The sequence below is a fragment of the Bufo bufo genome, chromosome 1, assembly GCF_905171765.1.
Source record: "Bufo bufo chromosome 1, aBufBuf1.1, whole genome shotgun sequence".
Taxonomy (NCBI): Eukaryota; Metazoa; Chordata; class Amphibia; order Anura; family Bufonidae; genus Bufo; species Bufo bufo.
In genome coordinates, this window is record NC_053389.1 from 781,112,289 (window position 1) to 781,139,377 (window position 27,089).

The 27,089-nt window shown below is 44.5% G+C and overlaps 7 non-coding genes across 7 annotated transcripts; 4 read left to right on the forward strand and 3 right to left on the reverse strand.

The window, feature by feature from the left end:
- The first annotated feature begins 9,312 nt into the window (after positions 1 to 9,312).
- On the forward strand, positions 9,313 to 9,384 carry TRNAH-GUG. Its single transcript has one exon. It is a non-coding gene; the product is annotated as a tRNA-His (tRNA).
- A 1,380-nt stretch (positions 9,385 to 10,764) lies between these two features.
- On the reverse strand, positions 10,765 to 10,837 carry TRNAM-CAU. The gene has a single exon. It is a non-coding gene; the product is annotated as a tRNA-Met (tRNA).
- Positions 10,838 to 13,874: 3,037 nt separating this feature from the next.
- Positions 13,875 to 13,946, forward strand: TRNAH-GUG. The gene has a single exon. It is a non-coding gene; the product is annotated as a tRNA-His (tRNA).
- Positions 13,947 to 14,570: 624 nt separating this feature from the next.
- TRNAM-CAU lies at positions 14,571 to 14,643 on the reverse strand. Its single transcript has one exon. It is a non-coding gene; the product is annotated as a tRNA-Met (tRNA).
- Positions 14,644 to 22,578: 7,935 nt separating this feature from the next.
- On the forward strand, positions 22,579 to 22,650 carry TRNAE-UUC. The gene has a single exon. It is a non-coding gene; the product is annotated as a tRNA-Glu (tRNA).
- Positions 22,651 to 23,072: 422 nt separating this feature from the next.
- Positions 23,073 to 23,145, reverse strand: TRNAM-CAU. The gene has a single exon. It is a non-coding gene; the product is annotated as a tRNA-Met (tRNA).
- Positions 23,146 to 23,371: 226 nt separating this feature from the next.
- Positions 23,372 to 23,443, forward strand: TRNAE-UUC. Its single transcript has one exon. It is a non-coding gene; the product is annotated as a tRNA-Glu (tRNA).
- The last annotated feature ends 3,646 nt before the right edge of the window (positions 23,444 to 27,089 follow it).

The following is a 27,089-nucleotide window of genomic DNA, read 5'->3' on the forward strand; positions in this document are numbered from 1 at the left end:
ATTAACGGTACTCAGGCCGGCGCCGCTCCCCTGGTGGCCCTCGCCGGTACGAGGGCTGCAGGAGCAACCAGCTTCAGAGTTCCCCCAGTTACCTCTGGCCAGCAGAAATGACAGGTACTTTAGTCTGCAGTCGGTCTCAAGTTGGAGCAGGCACTAGGGCTCAATAACATTGTTTTGCCACTGCCGGAGGCAGCAGTCGGGCAGTCCGTGAATGTGAGTACAGTCGCCTTAAAAAAAAATATATATATTCTTTATTTTTTCATTTTTTTTTTACACTCGAGGTTTCTGGCGAGGGTCGTCTTCTTTCCCCTCACGGTTAATCAGTTGTCATCACTTGGTAGATTCATCCGGCTCATGTTTTTAAATTATCAATGTTGCCGCCTGTCACGTTGTTAGGCTCACGCTTAACGCGTCCAATGTCTCTTGCCCGGTTGTTTATTCAGGTTTACGTTTATCGATCATTAATGTCTGTCGCCTGTTTACGTCTTTCAGGCTGCGTTCATTGGTCATTGATATCTGCTGCCTGTTTACTCTATTCAGGCATACGTTTATTTAATGTCCGCTGCCTGTTTACCTTATTCAGGCTTACATTTATTAATTACTAATGTCTGTTGCCTGTTTGCATTATTTAGGCTTACGTTTACTAACTTCTAATGTCTGTTGCCTGTTTACGTTATTCAGGCCTACGTTCATCGATCATTGATATGTCGCCTGCTTACGTTATTCAGGCTTACGTTTACTAACTACCAATGTCTGTTGCTTGTTTACGTTATTCAGGCTTACGTTTACTAACTCCCAATGTCTGTCGCCTGTTTACGTTATACAGGTCTACGTTATTATTCAATGTCTGTCGCCGGTTTACGTTATTCTGGCCTACGGTATCAATCATCATGTCTGTTGCCTGTGACGTTTCAGGCTCACGTTTATTAATCAGTATTGTTCTCTCGCCTGTCTTTTATTCAGGCCAACATAGATTGATATTTGTCGCCTGTTTACGTTATTCAGGCTTACGTTTACTAACTACCAATGTCTGTTGCCTGTTTTACGTTATTCAGGCTTACATTTGCTAACTACTAATGTCTGTTGCCTGTTTACGTTATTCAGGTTTACGTTTACCAACTACCAATATCTGTTGCCTGTTTACATTAGGCTTACGTTTACGAACTTCCAATGTCTGTTGCCTGTTTACGTTATTCAGGCTTACGTTGTTAATTACTAATGTCTGTTGCCTGTTTACTTTATTCAGGCTTTCGTTTACCAACTACCAATATCCGTTGCCTGTTTACGTTATTCAGGCTTACGTATACTAACTTCTAATGTCTGCCTGTTTACGTTATTCAGGCTTACGTTTGCTATCAACCAAGGTCTGTTGCCTGTTTACGTTATTCAGGCTCACGTTCATTAATTACTAATGTCTGTTGCCTGTTTGCGTTATTCAGGCTTACGTTACTAACTTCTAATGTCTGTCGCCTGTTTACACTATTCAGGCTCACGTTTACTAACTTCTAATGTCAGCTAACTGTTCACGTTATTCAGGCTTACGTTAATTGGTTACTGTTGCCTGTTTACGTTATTCAGGCTTACGTTTACTAACCACTAATGTCTGTTGCCTGTTTACGTTATTCAGGTTTACGTTTACTAACTACTAAGGTCTGTTGCCTGTTTACGTTACTTAGGCTTGAGTTTTTTTTTTTATTTCTAATGTCTGTGGCCTGTTTACATTATTCAAGCTTAGGCCTCTTTCACACTTGCGTTGTTGGGATCCGGCGTGCACTTCCGTTGCCGGAGGTGCCCGCCGGATCCGGAAAAACGCAAGTGTACTGAAAGCATTTGAAGACGGAGCCGTCTTCAAAATGCTTTCAGTGTTACTATGGCACCCAGGACGCTATTAAAGTCCTGGTTGCCATAGTAGGAGCGGGGAGCGGGGGAGCGGTATACTTACTGTCCGTGCGGCTCCCGGGGCGCTCCAGAATGACGTCAGAGCGCCCCATGCGCATGGATGACGTGATCCATGTGATCCATGCGCTTGGGGCGCCCTGACGTCACTCTGGAGCGCCCGGGGAGCCGCACGGACGGTATACTGCTCCCCCACTCCCCGCTACACTTTACCATGGCTGCCAGGACTTTAGCGTCCCGGCAGCCATGGTAACCACTCTGAAAAAGCTAAATGTCGGGCCGGCAATGCGCCGAAACGACGTTTAGCTTATGGCCGGATCCGGATCAATGCCTTTCAATAGGCATTAATTCCGGATCCGGCCTTGCGGCAAGTCTTCAGGATTTTTGGCCGGAGCAAAAAGCGCAGCATGCTGCGGTATTTTCTCCGGCCAAAAAACGTTCCGTTCCGGAACTGAAGACATCCTGATGCATCCTGAACGGATTTCTCTCCATTCAGAATGCATTAGGATAAAACTGATCAGGATTCTTCCGGCATAGAGCCCCGACGACGGAACTCTATGCCGGAAGAAAAGAACGCAGGTGTGAAAGAGCCCTTACTTTTATTAATCCCGAATGTCCATTGACTGTTACGTTTATTCAAGCTTACGTTTATCAAATGTCTGTTGCCTGTCACTTTCTTCAGGTTCACTTTTTAAATCGCTAATGTCTGTCGCTCCCCCGCTACAAGTGTTTCAGAACTCAATGTACCGGTCGCCCCTTCCATCCAGGGTCCAAGCAGTAAAAAATAAAAAAAGTGTTGCAGCTGCTTTGTCTTGTTTTTAATTCTCCATGCTTTCTTTCAGGTCATGCGGGGGAAGGAACAAGTAGGGCTATCCTCTCCAGCATTTCAGTCTCTGATCACAGTCAAAAGGCATACATCTCTTCAGCCAAGTCTCTCATGCAAAAGTCGTGGTCTGTTAATACGGTTACACGTTACAAAACCGCCTGGAGCATTAATAGCAAATTTGCACTCCTTCACCCAAGGGAGGACATTGACAGGACCTCGTACATTATGACCTTCTTAGCTTATTGCCATACTGGCCTTAGACTCTCTCACAACACAGTTAAATTGTATTTGGCCTAACCTCAGACTCCCTACAACCACGTTGAATCGGGTTTTGGACAAGGTCCAGCATTTCCTCACGGTAGAAGAGTCAGATAGTAGGTCGGTCTTCACGTCTCAAGCGTTAAAACAATTCTCAGGGGCACACAGTAGAACAACGCGCGGACCACGGCTAGCAGATAGCTGTCTGGGGAACTATTCAAGGATTCTCTTCCTATCTACATGGTTCTTTTGCCCTCATGCCTGCATAGTCTAGGCAGTTAGGTTTCGGTCTCACGATCTCCTGAGGCTAAGGCATTGTCAGTACTTGACCTAGAGCCAAAACTTTACAGGTTCAGTTGGTTTTCATGATCCCTTTCTCAACGTATTCCCGGTACTCCATTCCGCTTCGGGGGCAGTATCCGCAATATTGAGCATCATGTCTCTGGCCTTGTCATCCACAAGACGGGTTGTAGGTCTCCTTCTGGCCTTGCCTCATACACCCCGAATTTTTGCTCTAGATCCCTGACGCCTTGCAGTTGGCTTGGGGATCAGTTTGCACATGCCATTCGAGTTCTTTTCCTACCCTACTTGGCTTGGTTTTTTCCCACTTATAGGCCTACCCTCGATCATGGCTTAGGGCACACAACAAGCCAGTTAGTCAGGTTAGTTAAGACACGCCTAGCTGGGTTAGGTTGTTCCCGTTGTTTCTCTTCCCAGGGTTCTTCGGACATCTCTTGGCCGTAGCCATGACCACAAGTTGGTAAGGCTGATTTGTCAGCCTGCATTTGTGGGAGGGGCGGAGGCCCTTCATATACGAGCCACAGCCTCACTCACAGGCGTGCGTTCTCAGGTGCCCCACCCTCCCTCCCTTATCTTCTCATTTCCACAGGGTATGCCCACTTATAGGCCTACCCTCGATCATGGCTTAGGGCACACAACAAGCCAGTAAGTCAGGTTAGTTAAGACACGCCTAGCTGGGTTAGGTTGTTCCGTTGTTTCTCTTCCCAGGGTTCTTCGGACATCTCTTGGCCGTAGCCATGACCACAAGTTCTTTATATTGATCTGTAATCTGCAGGTGACCAACCTGTGGACCACCATGCTGTTCAGTACAGCCCCCATCCATCACAGACTTGTCCTTCTGAAAGACATGGCCAATGGATTGTAGGTACCAGACTGAGTGCGGCTCCGTTCTCTAGATACCAGTGTAGGACTTGGATGACACACGTGAGCGCCCTCTGGTGTCTGCTCAAGTGTCAGAGAGGAGAAGGGGCAGGTAAGTACTAATGGTGCACTGTATGGCTGGCTTTGTTATTGGGGGGGGGGGGGGAGTTTATTGTGGCCCTTGGTCCAGAAAAGGCTGTGCACTCCTACCGTACACAGATGATCCTGCTCGGCATGGTGTCCATGTTAGATGGTTGCACTATCGGGGTCAGTAGCGTACTCCAGAGGTTGTTTAAGCCAGGAGTCCATCAAACAGTATTAGACAGTCAATCAGGATGGTGGGGGTGGACCACCAGCACAGAAGATCCTCCAGTTGCCCCATGCTTTGACACAATCATGAGCCCATTGGAACCAGCAGAAGACAGCAAAAAAAAAAAGAAAAAAAGAAATTGCTTTGTCACTAGCGTGCAATTGTTTGGCCGCTGGTGACAGCGACATTACCTGCACTACATCTCCTGTGTAACGTTTGCGCATCCTAAGTATCTGTGACATTCAGTGTAATTTATTTGCTCATACACTTACAAAACCTGCACTACTGTACGTGTGACATACTTGCAAGCATATATACCATTTAATATGCTCATGGCGAGCAGTAAGGGACGGGGAAGTGGCCGTGCTGCTGATGGTGCATGCAGAGGCCGTGGCCCTGGGTGCAGTGAAACTGTGCCTGCTTCCAGAGCACAAGAAACACACTCATCCACGATACCTAGATTCATGTCCTAGTTTGCAGGGCGGCTCAGGACAACGCTCTCGAAGTCACACCCGTACGACCAGGTGGTCGTTTGGATTGCAGCAGATAATGCACTAAGTCCTGTCTTCCACAAAGTCCAGTCTCAGTAGCCAAGAGTCTGGTCAACAGAATCCTCACCCTGATCCTTCTTCCTCCCACCATGGACAGTCTTGGCAAACAAGTGATCCCACATTCGGATATTCCGAGGAGCTCTTTTCATCGCCATTCCTTGATTTGGGCCTCTCACCAAGCCCGCTTGAAAAGGGACATGAGGAGATCTTGTGCACTGATTCCCAAACTCTTGAGCATCCACAGTCATAACGACGGTGGGGAATGGCAATTAGTGTTTCACGAGGTGGATGATGATGATGAGACACAGTTGCCAATAAGTGAATGGCAATTAGTGTCTCTAGAGTTTGAGGATGAGACACAGTTGTCAATAAGTGAGGTTCTTATTAGGTCAGGAGGATGACCAGAGTGAGGAAGTGGAAGAGGAGGTGCTGGACGATGAAATCACTGACCCATCCTGGGAAGGTGGCAAGCCGAGCGAGGACTGCAGTACAGAGGGGGAGGGATCCGCAGCACCGCAACAGGCTGGAAGAGGCAATGGGGTGGCAAAAGGGAGAAGGTGGGCCACACCAAACAGGCCCGCAACTGTTCCCCGAAGCACCCCCTTTCAGCAATCTCCCTTGCCAAGGGGTAGGTGTTCCGCAGTCTGGCACTTTTTTTAGGAAAGTGCGGACGATCAAACAATTGTCATTTGCAACCTGTGCCGTACCAAAATGAGCAGGGGCGTGAACACTAGCAACCTCACCACCACCAGCATGATCTGCCACATGGCATCAAAGCACCCTAATAGGTGGGCCGAACGCCTGGGTCCACAATCAGTGTCTGCGGGTCACACCACTGCCTCCTCTTTCCCTGTGTTACGTGCTGGCCAATCCCCTGTCCAAGACGGAGGCCTGGATGCCTCCTGCCATGCACCTGGACCTTCGCAAGCACCATCAGCTAGCACATCCACTTCTGTGTCCCAGCACAGCGTACAGATGCCCATCCATACCCCAGGCCTTTGAACGAAAGCGCAAATACCCAGCCACCCACCCACAGGCCATAGCACTAAATGCACACCTTTCCAAATTGCTGGCCCTGGAAATATTGCCATATAGGCTTGTGGACACTGAGGCACAGGTCGCAGCGGACATGACGTTCCCAGCTTTGGAAGGCGCACAACGACGGGGTAGGTAAATTTCACACCAGAGTTGGGGAGAAGGCGCCTTACCTCTCAGCTGTGCGCAGTGAGTGGTAGGGAGATTTAACAGAACAAATGGCCATCAGATCTCCCTACCCCCACACTGCACAGGCGCGGTGATCGGATGGATGTTCGGTATAAGAGATCTCCCTGTCCGCTGGTGCGCACGCGCGGTGTATCGGAAGTAGTTATCTGCGCTTGCGCACTGGCCTGTAATTTTTCCCTACCCTCTAACCGCCGCTGAGGCTCCCGGCGCATGCGCAGTGTCGGACGGTGTCCAGCTGAGAGGTAAGGCGCAAGCGCATTAGGTGCCCCCTGCTCCCCAAATCTGGTGTGAAATTTCCCTACCCCGTCGTTGTGCGTCTGCGCGGTGCAGCACACCTCCTTCCAAAGCTGGGAACGTCATGTCCGGTGCGGCCTCGTCACAACAGGAAGTGACGAGGGTAGGGAAATTTCACGGAGCACCGGTTCCTTGTAATTTTTTGCAGTCCTTTCACTTAGTGCATAGGCTTTATCAGTGTAGAAGTCCCACTACCTGAACAATTGTACCACAATGTGGATGAGGCCCTCCTTTATGTGATATACAGGTTGTATCGGAGTGTCTCTTCCTTGTAATTTTTGGCAGCACTTGTACTTTATATACAAGTAAATATACAGGTGTAACGGACCGTTCAGCACACAACTCCGTTCAGACGATATTCCACTTTCCAATGCACAGGCAGCTACTGCAAGCACCAGTCTGCCGAACTGCAAACTACACGAATCCTTCAACTCCGGAACAGGAAACACACGAACACTGGAAACAGCTGAACAGGAAAAGCATACAATCGGCTTACACTCCTGGCAATCAGCATAATATCCAATCCCCCCAAGAACGAGACGACACTTCGCTTGAGGGTTAAGCAGAACTGACTGTACTGGCACGTACAGCCTCTTTTATTCACAATCCACAAACATAGTACTGCCCACAGGGTTTTGAAATACAACCAATCAATATATTACAACACATACAATGTAAGTACAGCAGCCAATCGGACACAATGGGACAATGGCACAATGGGACAATAGAAACACACCCAGCATATTCCTCCCCTCTGTCTAGGAGATAATTGAGTAAATTTCTGTATCTACTCAACTATCTCCTAAGCTGAAAAGTTACACTTCTTATAAATTGTTACAACTTTGTGAGTTTACATTGTACATACATACTGTATAACTTATATCAATTTAACCAGTATAACTTGGGGACAAACCTATCCAAAATTCACTTGAATAGGTTCAGGGGTTTAAAAGTTAGTAAAAGTATCTTAAAGGGCCGTAATCCAGGGGCAGGAGGCTGGCAAACAGCCCCCTCCAAAACACGGTGGCGAAGTGGCTTTCGCCACAACAGGAAAGAATGTTTCTTAACAATTTTTCCTCTAAAATCGATTTTATCTTTGGTTTAGTGTGTATTATTGTCAGTCTGTAAAAGTGGCGTACTACTCAGACAACATCGCTCCCGGCAGCGACCTGGGAGTCCAAGATGCATCCAGACATCCTCCCCATGCTGTTCCCGAACCATTTCAGTGGTGTTTCCATCAATTTCTGACCATTTCCCATGAACCAGAGACCCTCCCCTCTTCAGAGCAGGGGGTGCCTGGTTTAATGCTCTGGCTCTCCTCTTGACTTCCATTGTGCTCTGCTGCTCTGTAGAGCACCGGAGCATCCCAAAGTGTTCTCGATCAACACTTGTCAGAAGCTCAGTTTGAGGCTTCAGTCTCAGAATTCATCAAAAATAGCTGAGCAAAAAGTTCTGCATGCAGGGATTTTTTTTCCTCCTAAATGGAAACAGATCCTACTATAGTCAATGGGGTCTGTTAGGCTCTGTGTGCTTCAGTTATGTGCCGAATCTGGAACTTTATTTTTATCCCTCTGCTCCTATAACCGAGCAGAAGTATGAAAATACATGGCTCTGTTGTGAAAGCCCCTTAAACTGTATCATGCATTATATCAAAAGATCACCTTTTACAGCCCCCTTGTGGGGCTAGCAAAAAGTTAAAGTTTAAAAAGTTAAATTAAAAGAAAATCTAGTGAAAACATTTAATGGAAAAAATGTATACGGTAATTACGAAAAATCCTGTGTTTTTTTTGTGTGGAATCAAATCTATTCTGAATGGACCTGAAGAGGGTCATTTTTTTCTGTATCTTTTTTCCTCCTCGATGGTCTTCAGGAGATGGGGGGGGGGGGGGGGGGCCGTGGGTTTATGAGGGCCCGGGAGGTGCGGTGGGGTATGGGGTTGTAAGGGCAAAAATATGTTGATGTCAAATGTTGAAATAATTTAAAATAAAGTATTTATTAAAATAATTTTATTTTTTTAAAGAAAAGCTCCAAGATAAAAAAAAATACACTTTTTAAATGAGAAAAAAATTATCGCCTCTACATATTTGGTATTGTTGCGTCCATAATGGACTACGCACTATGCACTTATGTAATTTATCCTGTATGGGGAACATCCTTTAAAAAAAAATGCCAGAATTGCTGCTTTTTGCTTATTTGCTGCCAAAAAACAAACAAAATAAAGAGAGATCAAAAAGTGTTATTTACCCCAAAATATTACCAATAAAAGATACAAGTCATTCTGCGAAAAGAAAACCCTCACACAGCTCCATAGAACAGAAAATTAAAACGTTATGGGTTTTGTAATGCGGCGATGCAAAAACATTTTTTATTTTTTACAAAACGTGTTTTATTGTAGTAAAGCTTAAAAAAAAACTATATGTATTTGGTATCGCTGTAATCATACTGACCCAGAGAGTACAGTTATCATGTCATTTATGCCAAAAAATGAAAGTCGCAAAATTTATAACATAAAAACTCAGTGAAGATATTGCTATTTTATCCAGAAAGAGTTCACAAAAGATAATCAGCAAGTTATGTGTACCCTAAAATGGCTCCGTTAAAAACTATAACCAGTCCTCCGACAGCTACTTCAATGTCAAATTAAAATAAAATAAAAATGTGCTTTGTCACTAGGGCCCAAAACAGGCAGGTCACTAAGGGGTTAAAGGGACTGTCTGGGACTGTAGTAGGTTATAGTATGAGGTCACAGAGAAGACTGAAGAAGGCCTTTAATCTTCCCACTCCCACTGTCTGCCGTGATCGTATAGTGGTTAGTACTCTGTGTTGTGGCCGCAGCAACCCCGGTTCGAATCCGGGTCACGGCATTTTTAGTTTTTTTATATTTTTTGTTGTCTAAAATGTACATAGGACAGAAGTATCAATCCCAGCAAAACTGCCATATATGGAAATGTGCCCGAATCAATTGCAAGTGAAATTTGTTGTTTTTGCGACTAGAGGGAAGCTATATGATAATTGATGACTTGATCACCTATAATTAAGATTACAGACAGAGTGGGGATGGTGATTCTTATTAAAACTTAACTTTTAATTCATTTGATAGAATGAAGTCCCTAGATATTTTTATTTGATAACAAAAAAGTGAATGATAACACAAAAGATAGTGAATAACGTGGTAGTCCTAGCGTTTTGCTGGAGTCCTCCGGTTTGTATAGATATTCAGAAGATGTGGTATTACTGAGAGCAGTTAGTGCTAGACGGGGGTATTAGTGGGTTCTGGGTCCCTAGACAGCCCTAAGATGTGGGTGCTAGCGTGACCCTAGCGTCCTAATCACGGAGCACCCGTTCTAATAAGGACGACCCCGTCCCGAACCTTGCCCTTTTGCTACTTGGCCCTATTGTGCCCTAGTGCAGCTAATCCCTACACGCATGTTTCGTGTCATAACTCATCAGGGGAATATTGAGCACATACAGGGGGGCAATACAATAACATATGGTGTTGGTACACGTGAATCAGTGATCAACACACACAGTTATCAAATATGACAGAAAGACACATTGATACCTTACAGGTGGTAGCCCCTGTTTCAGGCTCCACACATGTATCAGGGCTCAGTACGTACCTAAGGATGAGAAGGCAGTGTTGAATGGGCAGCCTAGTGATGATAGGGTCCCTATTCATGAGCACAGCGATGTGTCCTGAGGCTGTGGTATCTCCTCAGGACACATCGATACCACAGCCTCAGGACACATTTTGTGTTATCATGCACTTTTTTGTTATCAAATAAAAATATCTAGGGACTTTATTCATTCAAAAGAATTAAAAGTTAAGTTTTAATAAGAGTCACCATCCCCACTCTGCTTGTTGTTTTTGCACCACAGTTTCGAAAGTGGAAGCAGGTTTGCTAATGGCCATAACCAGCTTTATCACATTTCTTATTGTTTTTTATTTATTAATGTAAGAAAAGCTCAAAGATAAAAAAATACACTTTTTTCCCCATTAAAAAAAAATAAAAAATCGCCTCCACTAGCGTTCTCTAGTGGCAAATTACTGTTGACGGAGACTAACTAGTAGTAGATGCCATAGTTGTGGGGTGTGACAATGACAACAGGAAGCAACAAGGCACCCTAGTGGCACAGGAAGGTTTTGGAGGGGTCCGTCACCCCCTTTAAATAAATGAAATTCAATGTATGGAGTACTTGTCTTTTAAAAGTAGCCCTTAATAGGTAGAAAAAAAACACACACATGCCCCATGTGAGGATCGAACTCACGACCTTCAGATTATGAGACTGACGCGCTACCTACTGCGCTAACGAGGCAGTTGAGCCCCTTAGAGCAGTGATGTCTGCAGGTTGCAGGTCCCTCTAAACACATGGCACGATGTGACCCTCCTTAAGAGAAAGACACGCCCGCTTGCTGGCACAAGCCTTTTAAACTGGAGCCAGCCCCTCCTCTTCTCGCCTCTGAGAAGGGTCTTCCCCCTCCCGGCTAATCCTGGCAGCTCAATGACCCACAAAACCCTTTAGGGTTCATAGCTCCAGACCAGAAGGTCACAGGGAGATGGTTCTGGGACCAACAGACCCACCTGGGTCCCAGCTACAAGTAGAGCTAAAGCATGGTTCTGTTATTTAGTTTCTGTGGGGAAATGTGTATATCTCCCTTCCCTGGCATCCCACCGCTAGACTATGACTACGGGCCTGTTTATCGTGGCCACAGGGAAACAAATATGTATCCGGTTTGTGCCTGTGATGGCCGGGCGATTCATAATTCCTTATAAATCACCGGTTCCATGCTGTATGCTAGATTTGATTGAACTGGGGAATGGACTAGACCCCTACAGAGAGGTCTTTCCTGTTCCATTAGCTGGGTTCCTGGCTGGCTGAATGGAAGTGTGAAAAGTTGTAAACACTGGTGGACTGCTAGAGGTCCTCTGCCATCTGCTGGCTTTGAAGCAGGGCCCCCCCTGTGGAGCTCACTACCTCTGCTACCTTTCAGCTGATTAATCCAATAAACTCCTTTGGAACAATACTATGGGATAGTGCTCAAGTCAGTCTAGTAAACATACATTAAACTTGGAGGAAATAGGACCCTTAAAATATAACTTTTAATATTGATCAAGCTAAAAATATGCCCCAAAAATTGGTGACAGATAATAACAACCCATGGCGAGCGGATGCAGCCCACCTATTACTGCATATATACCATCCACCACAAATTGAGAAATGAATGTAAATATACTACTTCAAGAGGAGGAAAGAGGATCGTTGACCAGGTGTTGAGGTAAAAATGAAATGCTACCAAGGGAGTCTTTCCCTAGTCAGATCCTGGTCTATCCTCAGCCCAGGGACTACCCCTGATGGTGGGGTTTCCCTGTCCTCGTACCTCCCCTAGAAAGCCCTATACGGCCAAAATATTAATCCATATTCCTCACACCTTGTTTATCCCCTAACATTGTATTCAAAATAAAGCCAAAATAGCTGTTTATTGTCAGAATTCATCAAAAATAGCTGAGCAAAAAGTTCTGCATGCAGGAAGTGACGAGGGTAGGGAAATTTCACGGAACACCGGTTCCTTGTAATTTTTGGCAGCCCTTTCACTTAGTGCATAGGCTTTATGACTGTAGAAGTCCCACTACCTGAACAATTGTACCACAATGTGAATGAGGCCCTCCTTTATGTTATATACAGGTTGTATCGGAGTGTCTCTTCCTTGTAATTTATATACAAGTAAATATACAGGAAAGAATGTTTCCTAACAATTTTTCCTCTAAAATCGATTTTATCTTCGGTTTTGTGCGTATTAGTGTAAAAGTTACGTACTACTCGGACATCGTTCCCAGCAGCGACCTGGGAGTCCAAGATGCATCCAGACATCTCCCCAAGCTGTTCTGAACCATTTCAGTGGTGTTTCCATCAATTTCTGACCTTTTCTTATGAACCAGACACCCTCCCCTCTTCAGATCACGGGGTGCCTGGTTTAATGCTCTGGTTCTCCCATTGACTTCCATTGTGCTCTGCTGCTCTGTAGAGCACCGGACCATCCCAAAGTGTTCTATTCGAGCACCCGAGCACTTTGGTACTCGATCAACACTAGTCAGGAGCTCAGTTTGGGGCTTCCGTCTCAGAATTCATCAAAAATAGCTGAGCAAAAAGTTCTGCATGCAGGAATTTTTTTTCTCCTAAAGGAAACAGATCCTACTATAGTCAATGGGGTCTGTTAGGCTCAGTGTGCTTCAGTTATGTGCCGAATCCGGAACTTCCATTATTTTTATCCCTCTGCTCCTATAACCGAGCAGAAGAATGGAAATACATGGCTCTGTTGTGAAAGACCCTTAAATTGTATCATGCATTATATCAAAAGATCACCTTTTACAGCCCCCTTGTGGGGCTATCAAAAAGTTAAAGAAAGTTTAAAAAGTTAAATTAAAAGAAAATCTAGTGAAAACATTTAATGGAAAAAATGTATACGGTAATTACGAAAAATCCTGTGTGGAATCAAAACTGTTATGAATAGACCTGAAGAGGGCAATTTTTGTTTGTTTCTTTTTTCCTCCTCGATGGTCTTCAGGAGATGGTGGGGGGTTGTGGGTTTATGAGGGTCCAGGAGGTGCGGTGAAGTATGGGGTTGTAAGGGCAAAAATATTTATAAAAATAAAAAAATATTTAAAGAAAAGCTCCAAGATAAAAAAAGACACTTTTCAAATGGAAAAAAAAAAAATCGCCTCTAGATATTTGGTATCTTTGCGTCCATAATGGACTACGCACTATGCACAAAAAAAATTACAGAATTGCTGCTTTTTGCTTATTTGCTGCCAAAAATAAATAAAGAGAGATCAAAAAGTGTTATTTACCCCAAAATGTTACCAATAAAAGATACAAGTCATTCTGCGAAAAGAAAACCCTCACACAGCTCCATAGAACAGAAAATTAAAATGTTATGGATTTTGTAATGCGGCGATGCAAAAACATTTTCTTCTTTTTTTACAAAACGTGTTTTATTGTAATAAAACTTAAAAAAAAGTACAGTTACCATGTTATTTATGACAAAAAATGAAAGTCGCAAAATTTATAACATAAAAACTCAGTGCAGATATTGCTATTTTTTCCAGAAAGAGTTCACAAAAGTTAATCAGCAAGTTATGTGTACCCTAAAATGGCTCCATTAAAAACTATAACCAGTCCTCCGACAGCTACTTCAATGTAAAAAAGAAATAAAAAAAAATTTGCTTTGTCACTAGGGCCCAAAACAGGCAGGTCACTAAGGGGTTAAAGGGGCTGTCTGGGACTGTAGTAGGTTATAGTATGAGGTCACAGAGAAGACTGAAGAAGGCCTTTAATCTTCCCACTCCCACTGTCTGCCGTGATCGTATAGTGGTTAGTACTCTGTGTTGTGGCCGCAGCAACCCCGGTTCGAATCCGGGTCACGGCATTTTTATTTTTTTATATTTTTTGTTGTCTAAAATGTACATAGGACAGAAATATCAATCCCAGCAAAAGTGCCATATGTGGAAATGTGCCCGAATCAATTGCAAGTGAAATTTGTTGTTTTTATGCCAGTTTCGAAAGTGGAAGCGGGTTTGTTAATGGCCATAACCAGCTTTATCACATTTCTTATTGTTTTTATTTATTTTATTTTATGCACTTATATAGCGCTACTATATTCCGCAGCGCTTTACAGACATTAGCTTTTGGCTGTCCCCTATGGGGCTCACAATCTAAGGTCCCTATCTGTATGTCTTTGGAGTTTTTCATTTATTAATGCAAAAGCTCAAGGATAAAAAAAACAAAACTTTTTTCCCCTTTTAAAAAAAAACCAAAAAAACAAATCGCCTCCACTAGCGTCCTCTAGTGGCAAATTACTATTGACGGAGACTAACTAGTAGTAGATGCCATAGTTGTGGGGTGTGACAATGACAACAGGAAGCAGCAAGACCCTAGTGGCACAGGAAGGTTTTGGAGGGGTCCGTCTCCCCCTTTAAATAAATGAAATTCAATGTATGGAGTACTTGTCTTTTAAAAGTAGCCCTTAATAGGTAGAAAAAAAACACACAAATGCCCCATGTGAGGATCGAACTCACGACCTTCAGATTATGAGACTGACGCGCTACCTACTGCGCTAACGAGGCAGCTGGGAACCTTAGAATCTGGATCCAAAATGGACCATGTGTAGATGGAGGCAGGGAGTGGGAAAATATAATCCTTTGCCTACCCAGAAAAATATAAAAAAGAAAACTATACATAATTGTTACGGCCCGCACAATAAAATGATCACCTTGTGTGACGAATACCGTACCCCGACTGACGTCGGACGTTAACTGCGTCAAGCTCACGCGATACCGTATGGTCACTGGTTACCACGGCGTGAGGTTACGCCCTCCTGGAGGAGCGGGTAAGGTCAGTCTTGGTACAGTTTTCAGACTCATCCTGTCCACACGGGCACAGAGAGGCAACAAGCTGAGAGAGCCTTTTCACTGCCCCAGTGAAACAGCGCGTTCTCAGCCCGGGAAGACTGCCACCAGTTCCTTGTTTCATATAAGCCCAGTCCGCTAACGGGATTATATAGGGTAAGAAACCAAACCGCGGTAGCGTATTACTAGGCCGAAACACGGACGTGGAGATTCGTGATCGAGATACCAGCCAGCACAAGATTAAATTATATATTTAATCGCCTTAAGGGCTCACTAGACAATACACTATACACACAAGGATATATACAGTGGTCTGAGGTTACAAATACAGGTGGTATGGTACAAACAGGATTAACCCCTTAAGGACCCATTACGTACCGGTACGGCATAGTTCCCGAGTCCTTAAGGACCTATGACGTATCGGTACGTCATGTGTATTTACGATCACCGCCACCGGGCGGTAATCGGAACCCGGTGCCTGCTCAAATCATTGAGCAGGCACCTTGGCTAAATGCGCGGGGTGGTCCCGTGACCCCCCCTCCCCGTGTCGTCGATCGCGCAAACCGCAGGTCAATTCAGACCTGCGGTTTGCGGCGGCGTGTGGCGGTGCCATCGCGTCCCCATGCGGCTGTAGGGGGGAACCCGATGACATGGAAGGCAGCGCGATGCCTTCCGGTGAGGAGCCTGTGAGATCCAGCCCCCAAATAAAGTTAAAAAGAATTGGTAAAAAATAGGGAAAAAAAGTATCTCCACGTTCGTATCGACCGGCTCTATAAACATATCACATGACCGAACTCCTCAGATGAACACCGTAAAAAATAAAAAATAAAAACTGTGCTAAATAAACAATTTTTTGTCACCTTACATCACAAAAAGTGTAATAGCAAGCGATCAAAAAGTCATATGCACCCCAAAATAGTGCCAATCAAACCGTCATCTCATCCCGCAAAAAATGAGATCCTACCTAAGATAATCGCCCAAAAACTGAAAAAAACTATGGCTCTCAGAATATGGAGACACTAAAACATTTTTTTGTTTCAAAAATGATATTATTGTGTAAAACTTACATAAATAAAATAAAGTATACATATTAGGCATCGCCGCATCCGTGACAACCTGGTCTATAAAAATATCACATGATCTAACCTGTCAGATGAATGTTGTAAATAAAAAAAATAAAAAAAGGTGCCAAAACAGCTTTCTTGTTATCTTGCCTGACAAAAAGTGTAATATAGAGCAGCCAAAAATCATACGTACCCTAAACTAGTACCAACAATACTGCTATCCTATCTCGTAGTTTCTAAAATGGGGCCACTTTTTTAGGAGTTTCTACTCTAGGGGTGAATCAGGGGGGCTTCAAATGGGACATGGTGTAAAAAAAAACAGTCCAGCAAAATCTGCCTTCCAAAAAACGTATGGCATTCCTTTCCTTCTGCGCCCTGCCGTGTGCCCGTACAGCGGTTTACGACCACATATGGGGTGTTTCTGTAAACTACAGAATCAGGGCCATAAATATTGAGTTTGGTTTGGCTGTTAACCCTTGCTTTGTAACTGGAAAAAAATTATTAAAATGGAAAATTTTTCAAAAAAGTGAAATTTTTAAATTGTATCTCTATTTTCCATTAATTCTTGTGGAACACCTAAAAGGTTAACAAAGTTAGTAAAATCAGTTTTGAATACCTTGAGGGGTGTAGTTTATAGAATGGGGTCATTTTTGGGTGGTTTCTATTATGTAAGCCTCGCAAAGTGACTTCAGACCTGAACTGGTCCCTTAAAATTGGGTTTTTGAAAATTTCAGATAAATTTCAAGATTTGCTTCTAAACTTCTAAGCCTTGTAACACCCCCAAAAATAAAATATCATTCCCAAAATGATCAAAACATGAAGTAGACATATGGGGAATGTAAAATAATTATTTTTGGAGGTATTACTATGTATTATAGAAGTAAAGAAATTGAAACTTGGAAATTTGGAAATTTTTTAAAAATTTTGGTAAATTTGGTATTTTTTTATAAATAAAAATGATTTTTTTTAACTTCATTTTACTAGTGTCATGAAGTACAATATGTGACGAAAAAACAATCTCAGAATGGCCTGGATAAGTCAAAGCGTTTTAAAGTTATCAGCACTTAAAGTGACACTGGTCAGATTTGCAAAAAATGGCCAAGTCCTTAAGGTGAAATAGGGCTGAGTCCTTAAGGGGTTAAACAGAGCGAAAATCAGTTTATCAGATGGATGAGTGGATGAGTCCTTTTGGGTTGTGATTAGTTCTTAGCTGTATTCACATGGAGGGCGGTGATGTCAGCAGAGTGCAGGTCCCTCTAAACACATGGCACGATGTGACCCTCCTTCAGAGAAAGACACGCCCGCTTGCTGGCACAAGCCTTTTAAACTGTAGCCGACCCCTTCTCTTCCCGCCTCTGGGAAGGGTCCCCCCCTCCCTGCTGATCCTGGCAGCTCAATGACCCACAAAACCCTTTAGGGTTCATAGCTCCAGACCAGAAGGTCACAGGGAGATGGTTCTGGGACCAACAGACCCGCCTGGGTCCCGGCTACAAGTAGAGCTAAAGCATGGTTCCGTTATTTAGTTTCTGTGGGGAGATATGTATATCTCCCTTCCCTGGCATCCCACCGTCAGACTATGACTACGGGCCTGTTTATCGTGGCCACAGGGAAACAAATATGTATCCGGTATGTGCCTGTGATGGCTGGGCGATTCATAATTCCTTATAAATCACTGGTTCCATGCTGTCTGCTAGATTTGATTGAACTGGGGAATAGACTAGACCCCCTGCAGAGAGGTCTTTCCTGTTCCATTAGCTGGGTTCATGGCTGGCTGAATGGAAGTGTGAAAAGTTGTAAACACTGGTGGACTGCTAGAGGTCCTCTGCCATCTGCTGGCTTTGAAGCAGGGCCCCCCTGTGGAGCTCACTACCTCTGCTACCTTTCAGCTGATGGATGGTGTGGGGACATGGCTGACAGTAAATATTAATCCAGTAAACTCCTTTGGAACAATACTATGGGATAGTGTTCAAGTACTTCTAATAAACATACATTAAACTTGGAGGAAATAGGACCCTTAAAATATAACTTTTAATATTGATCAAGCTAAAAATGTCCCCAAAAATTGGTGACAGATAATAACAACCCATGGACGAGCGGATACAGCCCACCTTTTACTGCATATATACCATCCACCACAAATTGAGAAATGAATGCAAATATACTACTTCAAGTTGAGGAAAAAGCATCGTTGACCAGGTGTTGAGGTAAAAATGAAATGCTACCAAAGGAATCTTTCCCTACTCAGATCCTGGTCTATCCTCAGCCCAGGGACCACCCCTGATGGTGAAGTTTCCCTGTCCTCGTACCTCCCCTAGAAAGCCCTATATGGCCAAAATATTAATCCATATTCCTCACACCTTGTTTATCCCCTAACATTGTATTCAAAATAAAGGAAAAATAGCTGTTTATTGTCCATTACACCTCCCTATAACGGAGCAGAAAAATGGAAATACATAGCGCTGGTGTGAAAGCCCCTTAAGCTGTATAATGCATTATATAAGAGATCAAAAGATCACCTGTTACAGTCCCCTTGTGGGGCTAGCGAAAAGTTGGAGCAAAGTTTAAACTAATAGAAAATCTAGTGGAAATATTTAATTGAAAAAAAAATATATATATAATTACGAAAAACCCTGTTTGTGAGTACCAACCAGGTTAGGGTGTGGAATCAAATCTTTTCTGAATGGACCTGAAGAGAGCCATCTGGTGTAATTTTTCTTATTCTTTTTTCCTCCTTGATAGTCTTTGGGAAATGGGTGGGGGGTCGTGGGTTTGGAAGGGTGCGGGAGGTGCGGTGGAGTATGGGCTTGGAAGGGCAAAAATATATTGATGTCCATTGTTGGTATAATGTTTAAATAAAGTACTTACTAAGATAAAAAAAAATTATAAGAAAAGCTCCAAGAAAAAAACCCCCAAAAAAAACGCCTCCACATATTTGGTATAGTTGCGTCTATAATGGACTACGCACTATGTACTTATGTAATTTATCCCGTATGAACACCGTTAAAAAAAAAAAGTACTATCCACTTAGATAGGGCTGACCTCCTCGACGCCTGGATAAATCGGCAATTCTCCCATGGATTGCAGAGCGGACTGCTTTCTCCCAAAAAGCAGCTCTCCATAAACACCAACTGTATACAGTGCCGGGATGCTGCAGCCCCGACACCCATATATGCTCTGAGGGGAGGAGAGCATGATGTATCTCTACGAAAGAAGTGGGAATAGCGTGTCCTAAAAGGGGGGTGTCCATGTCTGGAAATTTCACCGCACTAATACTATGTTGAGGCAGAGTCACATTAATACTGGATGGCATCTCCCCTTGCTGGGGTACTGGCTGCCCCTCTGGTATGGAGACGGTCATACAGATCCTGGATGACCTCCTGGGTTTTGTCCTTCCAAACTTTTTTATCCTGGACCCGAAGTTCAGCCAAGATGGTTGTTGGCTGCTGTAGATGGGAGATCCGTCATCTCATCCAGTCCCAGATGTTTTCGATGGGGAGAGATCTGGTGATGGAGCTATTGGATACCTTGAAGAGCATATTTTGTAGCACAGGCAGTGTGTGAGCGGGCATTGTCTTGGTGGAACACCATGTCTCCTTACTGAGTCAATAAAAGGCAGTAGGACTGGTTCCATGATGTCCTGGACATACCGAAGGCTGGTCCATGTTTCCTCCCTAAATGGGAAAGAGCATGGTAGGTAATTGCGCCCCACACCATAACTCCTGTTGTTGGTTCTGTATGTCTCCACACTATACATGATGGCAGTAGACATTCTCCGGCCCCAGAACTCCGATGCAGCCATCATTAGTACCGGGCCAGAAATGGCTTCCATCACTGTACACTATTGTTTACTGGGGCTCGAGAAAGTCTACTGCCACCATGTATAGCGTGGAGACACACAGGACCAACACCAGGTGTTATGGTGTGGGGCGCCATTACCTACCATGCCCGGTCCCATTTGGTATTTGTGGAGGGAACATGGGCAACCCATTTAATTTTTAATTATCTCACAGCCGAGAGATCTTGTAAAAGACTCTGATACAAGGTCCCTATTCTCATAAGTGGTAGGGCCCCCACTGATAGTTACCCCCTATCCTGTGGAGAGGGAATAACTTCTGACACCAGGATACCCCTTTAAGGCAATCACTTAGGGGGTGTACCAATAGGTACTAATTTTCAAACACTGGTTTACAAAGCAGTCTATAGTGTGAGGTCACTGGAAAGCCCTTAGATGCCCTCCACTTTCTCAGAGACAGCAGTCTGCCGTGATCGTATAGAGGTTAGTACTCTGTGTTGTGGCCGCAGCAACTCCGGTCACGGCATCTTTTCTTTGTTGTTTAAAACGTAAATCAGGCGGTAGTAAAAATCCTGGAAAAACTGTCGTCCGTGAAAATGGGGCTCATTTATCATGTGCAGGGTGTGATTAGACCGATGCAGTGGATTAGCCTGTCTGTATTTTACATAGCATTTATAGAGTCCCAGAGCAGGCGATGAACTAGGCGAGGCGTCGTTGTATTCGTCAGGGCGCAGGTGGATCGCGTGCAGTTGGACTACTGGATGGTCGGCCGAAAAATGCAAATGTGCAGAGAAAAAGTCACATCAGATAAAAAGTTTCAGCCATATACACGTGAAAAGGTGTACCAGAAAATGTGACTATTTTAAAAAAAAAGGGCCGCAGATGTAAAAAGTAAAGTAAAAATATGTCTACTTTTTCGCCAAATTCATACTACAAAAAGGCACGCCTACATAAATAGGCAAAAAAACACAGCACAACTTTGCCACGTGCATAAAATTCAGCCGAACTGCACCCATCAGACACTGGCGGTAGGCTTGAGCGAATTGGGTTCGGATTGCTCTCTATCCGAACCCGATTTTGTTTGAAAACTTTGTTTACAATATATCCTCCGTAGGGCGCTAAAATGTATGGGCTCCGCTGAGGCCCTGAAAATCCTGCGACAATTAACGCCAGACTCGCTTCGCCTCGCGACTATGACGTTACACTTCGGTTATGCGCCTATAAATTACCGTTTCAGAATCTCATTAACGAAGCCGAGTTCACTTCGGATTTTGAAACCGTAATTTATGCGCATGGCCGAAGTGTAACGTCATGGACGTGAAGCGAAGCGGGTCTTGCATTATTTGCAGCAAGATTTTCAAGGCCTCAGCGAGTTTCCGCCATCTCAAAGGTAAAATCTACCTGCTTTCCTGCAGCAAAAACAGCTATTAACATGTGCGGTTTTGTAGAGGTTTTTGCTGTGAAGACGTAGCAGAAAAAACGTAGTGCGTTGGAGAGCGACCCTGGGATCAGACCACCGCCGATCATGCGGTGGTGCCATGTCCTAGATATATGCCTGCACGTCACCTTTAATACTTTACTACAAAAGGGAATATTCACATACGGCAAATTAGTGGCGAAAATGTCTGAATAAGGTCTCAGACAATGTGGGCATATCGCTAGGATATGCCCCCATTGCCTTATAGGTGCGGTCGCCACCGCTGGGACTCACACCTATGTCGAGAACGGAGTGGACCAAAGTGGTGGCTAGAGGACTCCAGTCCGGCCACCACCAAGCGCGCTCTCCATAGAAGTGAATGGGAGCGCACCGCGCATGACCGTCCACCACTCCATGTGCCAGATGGAAATAGCTGAGTCAGCGCTCGGCTATTTTCAGCACCCCCATACAAAATGAATGGAGGGAGGCAACCACTTTCGGGGCCCCGCACCTATCAGAAAATGGGGGCATATCCTAGCGATATGCCCCCATTGTCTGAGATGAGACAACATCATAGACAACCCCTGTAATATAAAATTCCATGTATTTCTCTAGGGTGAGTTTATTTTTTTTCATTTATTGCAAAAAAAAATAATTATTTTACTTTTTTTTTTTTTTACGTGTCCCCACTGATGATCAGAAAGGACTTTTGGGCGGAAAGTGTTATTATTTATAACTTTTTTTAAATAAAGAAATAGCGCCTCACCTGCCCATAGGTTGTGTGCGGTAGTGCAGCTCAGCTGTATTGAAGTGAATGGAATTGAGCTGCACTACCACATACATCCTGGAAACAGGGGTGGCGCTGATTTTGGAATTAGACGCCATGTTTTCTTAACCTTTACCGCGCCGGTCTGTCCACTGTTCAGTGCCATGCATAATTACTCATTAATATTATTTATTATGCGCAATGATAGGTTGACCATAAGCATCAAGTGATGCTGAGAGACCCTAGGCCTCAGGACTGCGCCATATATCAAGTGCCAAAATGGCGCCCGTCAAGAGATTCACATGGTCATGTGATCCTTGTCAGCCAATCAGCTAAAAGCAAGGTGCAGCTCCCAGGGTCTCCTGATTCACACAGCTGTTTGGCAGGTACAATAGCGCCCCCTAAAACACATTCACTGCACTACTGAGTCAGACAGGACAGGCTCCTATGGCCTGGAGCTGAACCCTCTCCAGACTGTAACACTGAGGCAGCTCAGAGCTCAGTACAGCCGTCTCCTCAGCGAGATCCCACATCTGCCATCTAATTGGCTGATACATAACATGTGACCTCTGTGTACTTTTAGAGCAAATGTTTCACTGTGCTTTGCAAGTGCTCCCATATGGTCTAGCGGTTAGGATTCCTGGTTTTCACCCAGGCGGCCCGGGTTCGACTCCCGGTATGGGAATGTACAACATTTTTTTCCCCCCCCTTACAATGTCGTATATATATAAATCAGCATTTTACATTTTATTTCTTTTACATTTTAGGAATTATATACATACTATATACATTTTTTAATATTTTATATTGATGTCTGTATGAATAATCAAAGAATGTGTTTGGGCCATACTGGGCATTATTATTATATAAATATCTTGCCTAAAAATTAATAAAGACAATCTAAAATATATATATATATAATTTCAATTTAACTATATTATAATAATATATAATTTATACATAACATATATATATATATATATATATATATATATAAAAAAAAAATAAAAAGTATATACACCTTTTTTATTTATACATAAATTCTACACGTAAATCCAATGTTGGCAATGTGGGGTTAATTTCCTCAAATAATAAAAAAAAAACTTGTGCCCAGTGTGAGGATCGAACTCACGACCTTCAGATTATGAGACTGACGCGCTACCTACTGCGCTAACTAGGCAGCTGATTGTATAGCCTCTACAGTCCTTCTGTGAGGGCTAAGCCACCTGGTTGATTCTGGAGGGGGAGGGGAGGGTTTGGCCCCTATCTCTGTAAGCAATGGGACAAGTCATGGATATGACAGCAGTGAATGTACAGGGGGTGTCAGAACAGGAGGAGGAGAACTGATACTAGGTCTGTACAATACACCACATATCAGTAGGAGTGCAAGCACGGCCAGTACATGGTCCCATATGGTCTAGCGGTTAGGATTCCTGGTTTTCACCCAGGCGGCCCGGGTTTGACTCCCGGTATGGGAACAATTGTTTTCTTCCTCTGTAGTTCTGTACTTTATATTATTAGTGTCATTTCATCGGTATTCACATTATAGCAGTTTATTTCAGGTATTGTTTTACTAGAAGTATTTTATTGTAGGGTACTGGAGAATATTGGACAGCTGTAATATATATTATAGTAGCAGAAGGACTCGGCTTTACATGGGATATTTTTAATCTATTTCATTTAATGTTTGTGTGTGTCATTAAAAGATATCGACAGTATCCCCCATAACAGTGACCTCTACAGCACCCTGCCCCTTTAACAGTGAATTCCACAGTTCCCCACCCCTTAACACTGACCCCCCACAGTGCCCCGCCACTTTAAAATAGGACTTTCACAGCAGCCCATCCCCTTAACTTTGACCTTCAGAGCAGCCCGCCCCTTTAACAATGAGTTTCACAGCACCCTACTTCCTTGACAGTGACCTCCTCAGGGGCCCGCCCCCTTAACAGTGACCTCCACAGTACACCGCTGCCTTAACAGTCACCTCCACAATACACCGCTGCCTTAACAGTCACCTCACAGTACCCTACCCCTTTAACAGTGACCTCCACAGCGCCCGTCCCTTTAACAGTGACCTCCACAGCATCCGCCCCTGTAACAGTGACCTCCACAGCATCCGCCCCTTTAACAGTGACCTCCACAGTGCCCGCCCCTTTAACAGTGACCTTCACAGTGCCTGCCCCTTTAACACTGGCCTCCACAGTGCCCGCCCCTTTAACAGTGACCTTCACAGTGCCCGCCCCTTTAACACTGGCCTCCACAGTGCCCACCCCTTTAACAGTCACCTCCACAATACACCGCTGCCTTAACAGTGACCTCACAGTACCCTGCCCCTTTAACAGTGACCTCCACAGTGCCCGCCCCTTTAACAGTGACCTTCACAGTGCCTGCCCCTTTAACACTGGCCTCCACAGTGCCCGCCCCTTTAACAGTGACCTCCACAGCACCCGCCCCTTTAACAGTGACTATCCTGTGGAGAGGGAATAACTTCTGACACCAGGATACCCCTTTAAGGCTTGATATTATAGTACACTGTGATTGTAGCTGTTATAGGGACTGTGATTGGAGCTGTTATAGGGCACTGTGATTGGAGCTGTTATAGGGACTGTGATTGGAGCTGTTATAGGGCACTGTGATTGGTACTGTTATAGGGACTGTGATTGGTACTGTTATAGGGACTGTGATTGGTACTGTTATAGGGACTGTGATTGGTACTGTTATAATGCACTGTGGCTGTTGCTGTTATGGGACTATGTGGCCTTCACAGCGATGAGGACACAGAGTCTGTTACAGGTGAAAAGTGCAGGTGGCTCATTCTATAGGTTCCTTGGACTGCCATAAATAAACCAGGCGGAGACATGTAACTTTTGCAGCCAACGGCACATACAGGCACTGCCTTATAAAACACTAGCTGAAGGACCCGGCTTCGCTCGGGTATATTTAATCTATTTCATTTAATGTTTGTGTGTGTCGTTAAAAGATATCAACACTATCCACTATAACAGTGACCTCCACAGCCCCCCACCCCTTAACACTGACTTCCCCCCACAGTACCCCTGTCACGGATAGTGTAACAGAAAACTAGAAGACACAAATGAAGATCCGACTGACTTGATCCAAAACTAAGGAACCAACGGGTAAGCCCTGTAAGCCCTAGCTCTCTCCCTTAGCTGCTCAGCCTATGCAAAAATCTCAATAGTAGAAATTTGCATACCCTCGTTCCTCGACTGTATTCCTTTCAAGGATGTCCTTTTGAACAGCTCACTCCCAGACAGCAGCACTGTTCTGTCTGAGTGTGAGCTACAGGAAGAATGTCACCGTCCCTTCCACCCCTGTAGCTGACCGAAGTTGATATTTAACTTAATATTTTCAATCCCTGTCAGCTGAGGAGTGGGAGGGGGCGTCTCCTAACCAGATCGGGGGCGTGTCCTTTTGAACAGCTCCCTCTAAGACAACAGCACTGTGCTGTCAGAGTGTGAGCTGCAGGGAGAAAGTCAACCTCCCTCCCACCCCTGCAGCTGATAGAAGTAGATTTGTAACTTCATTTTTTCAATCCCTGTCGGCTGAGTGGGAGGGGGCGTGGTTTAGCGGGACATGAAAGTTGATTTTTAACTTCATTTTTTCAATCCCTGTCGGCTGAGGAGTGGGAGGGGGCGTGGTCTAACCAGATCGGGGGCGTGTCCTTTTGAACAGCTTACTCTAAGACAGCAGCACTGTGCTGCCTGAGTACAGGAAGAAATTTAACCTCCCTCCCACCTCTGCAGCTGACAGGAGTGGTAGGGGGCGTGGTCTAACCAGATCGAGGCGTGGCTTAGCGGGACCTAGAAGTTGATTTTTAACTATATTTTTTCAATCTCAGTCGGCTGAGGAGTGGGAGGGGGCGTGGCCTAACTGGATGGGGAGCGTGTCCTTTTGAACAGCTAACTATAAGACAGCAGCATTGTACTGTCTGAGTGTGAGCTGCAGGGAAAACGTCACCCTCCCTCCCACCTCTGCAGCTGACAGAAGTTGATTTTTACCTTCATTTTTTCAATCCCCGTCGGCTCAGGAGTGAGAAGGGGCGTGGCCTAACCAGATAAGGTCGTGGCTTAGCGGGACCTGGGGACGGGGTTTTAAGTCTTTTGAGGGTGGACACATTGTGGCAGGGGGCGTGTCTGGCCTCCTTCCTGCAAGAGTGACGCCCCCTCTAGGCACCTTAGTAGCTCATTTGCATACCAGAGGATAAAAACATCTATTGCTGGAACAAAGGCACATCTTCAAATAAGGTACTAAGTGCTATTAGGCCATGGCTTTACTTCAATAGCGATTATCCTGGTGACAGATTTCCTTTAAAGCTCTCCTACAGCAGTGAAGATAAATGGCCGGGTTGTTGTGGAAACCTGGAGTAAAACTGTGTATGTGGGGGCTGGAGGACCTGAGCGCTTGTATTGGCTGATAAGGGTCATGTGACCAAGCTTCTATTGGCTAATGCATTTTTTGGGAATATCTCAGGAACGGTACGTCATGAGACCTGGTCTAAAACCTTCCCGGACACCTGATGTACCTGTGTGCCAAATTTCATGATTGTAAATGCGACGGTGCGGATTCCTTTAGCGGACACACACACACTCAGCTTTATATATTAGATTGCATCCCTAACATATTCACGGGTCTCTCGATGTGAGGGTACAGGCTTGTGGTGATGCAGCCTCTTAGGGACATCACTTGGTGGTTACTCACTTAACATGAGGGCACTTGACTTGTGGTTCCTCAACATATTTACAGTTCTCTAACGATCAGCGAGCAGTAGGAGTGCTTACAATACCGACTCCTGCTTCACCCACATGAGTCCAGGTATCCTGTATGCATACATCACACGCTAATATTAAACTTATCTTTCCGATCAAAGGCAAATCTACATAAACTAACAGGGCTGTGGTTTCAGGGGTCGATGTATGAGATTGCTATACGTTTGTATACGTTTTGGCAAACATGTTAGACCCATCAAACACAAATAACCAAGCCAAGACAAGACTGTGGCACTGGCCACCCTTTATTAATAACACAATGCAGCAGAGTTGGGTGATTCTGACGAATTATGGCACCTCACAAGATGAGAAGAAGCATGCCTGCCCCTAGCTCTTC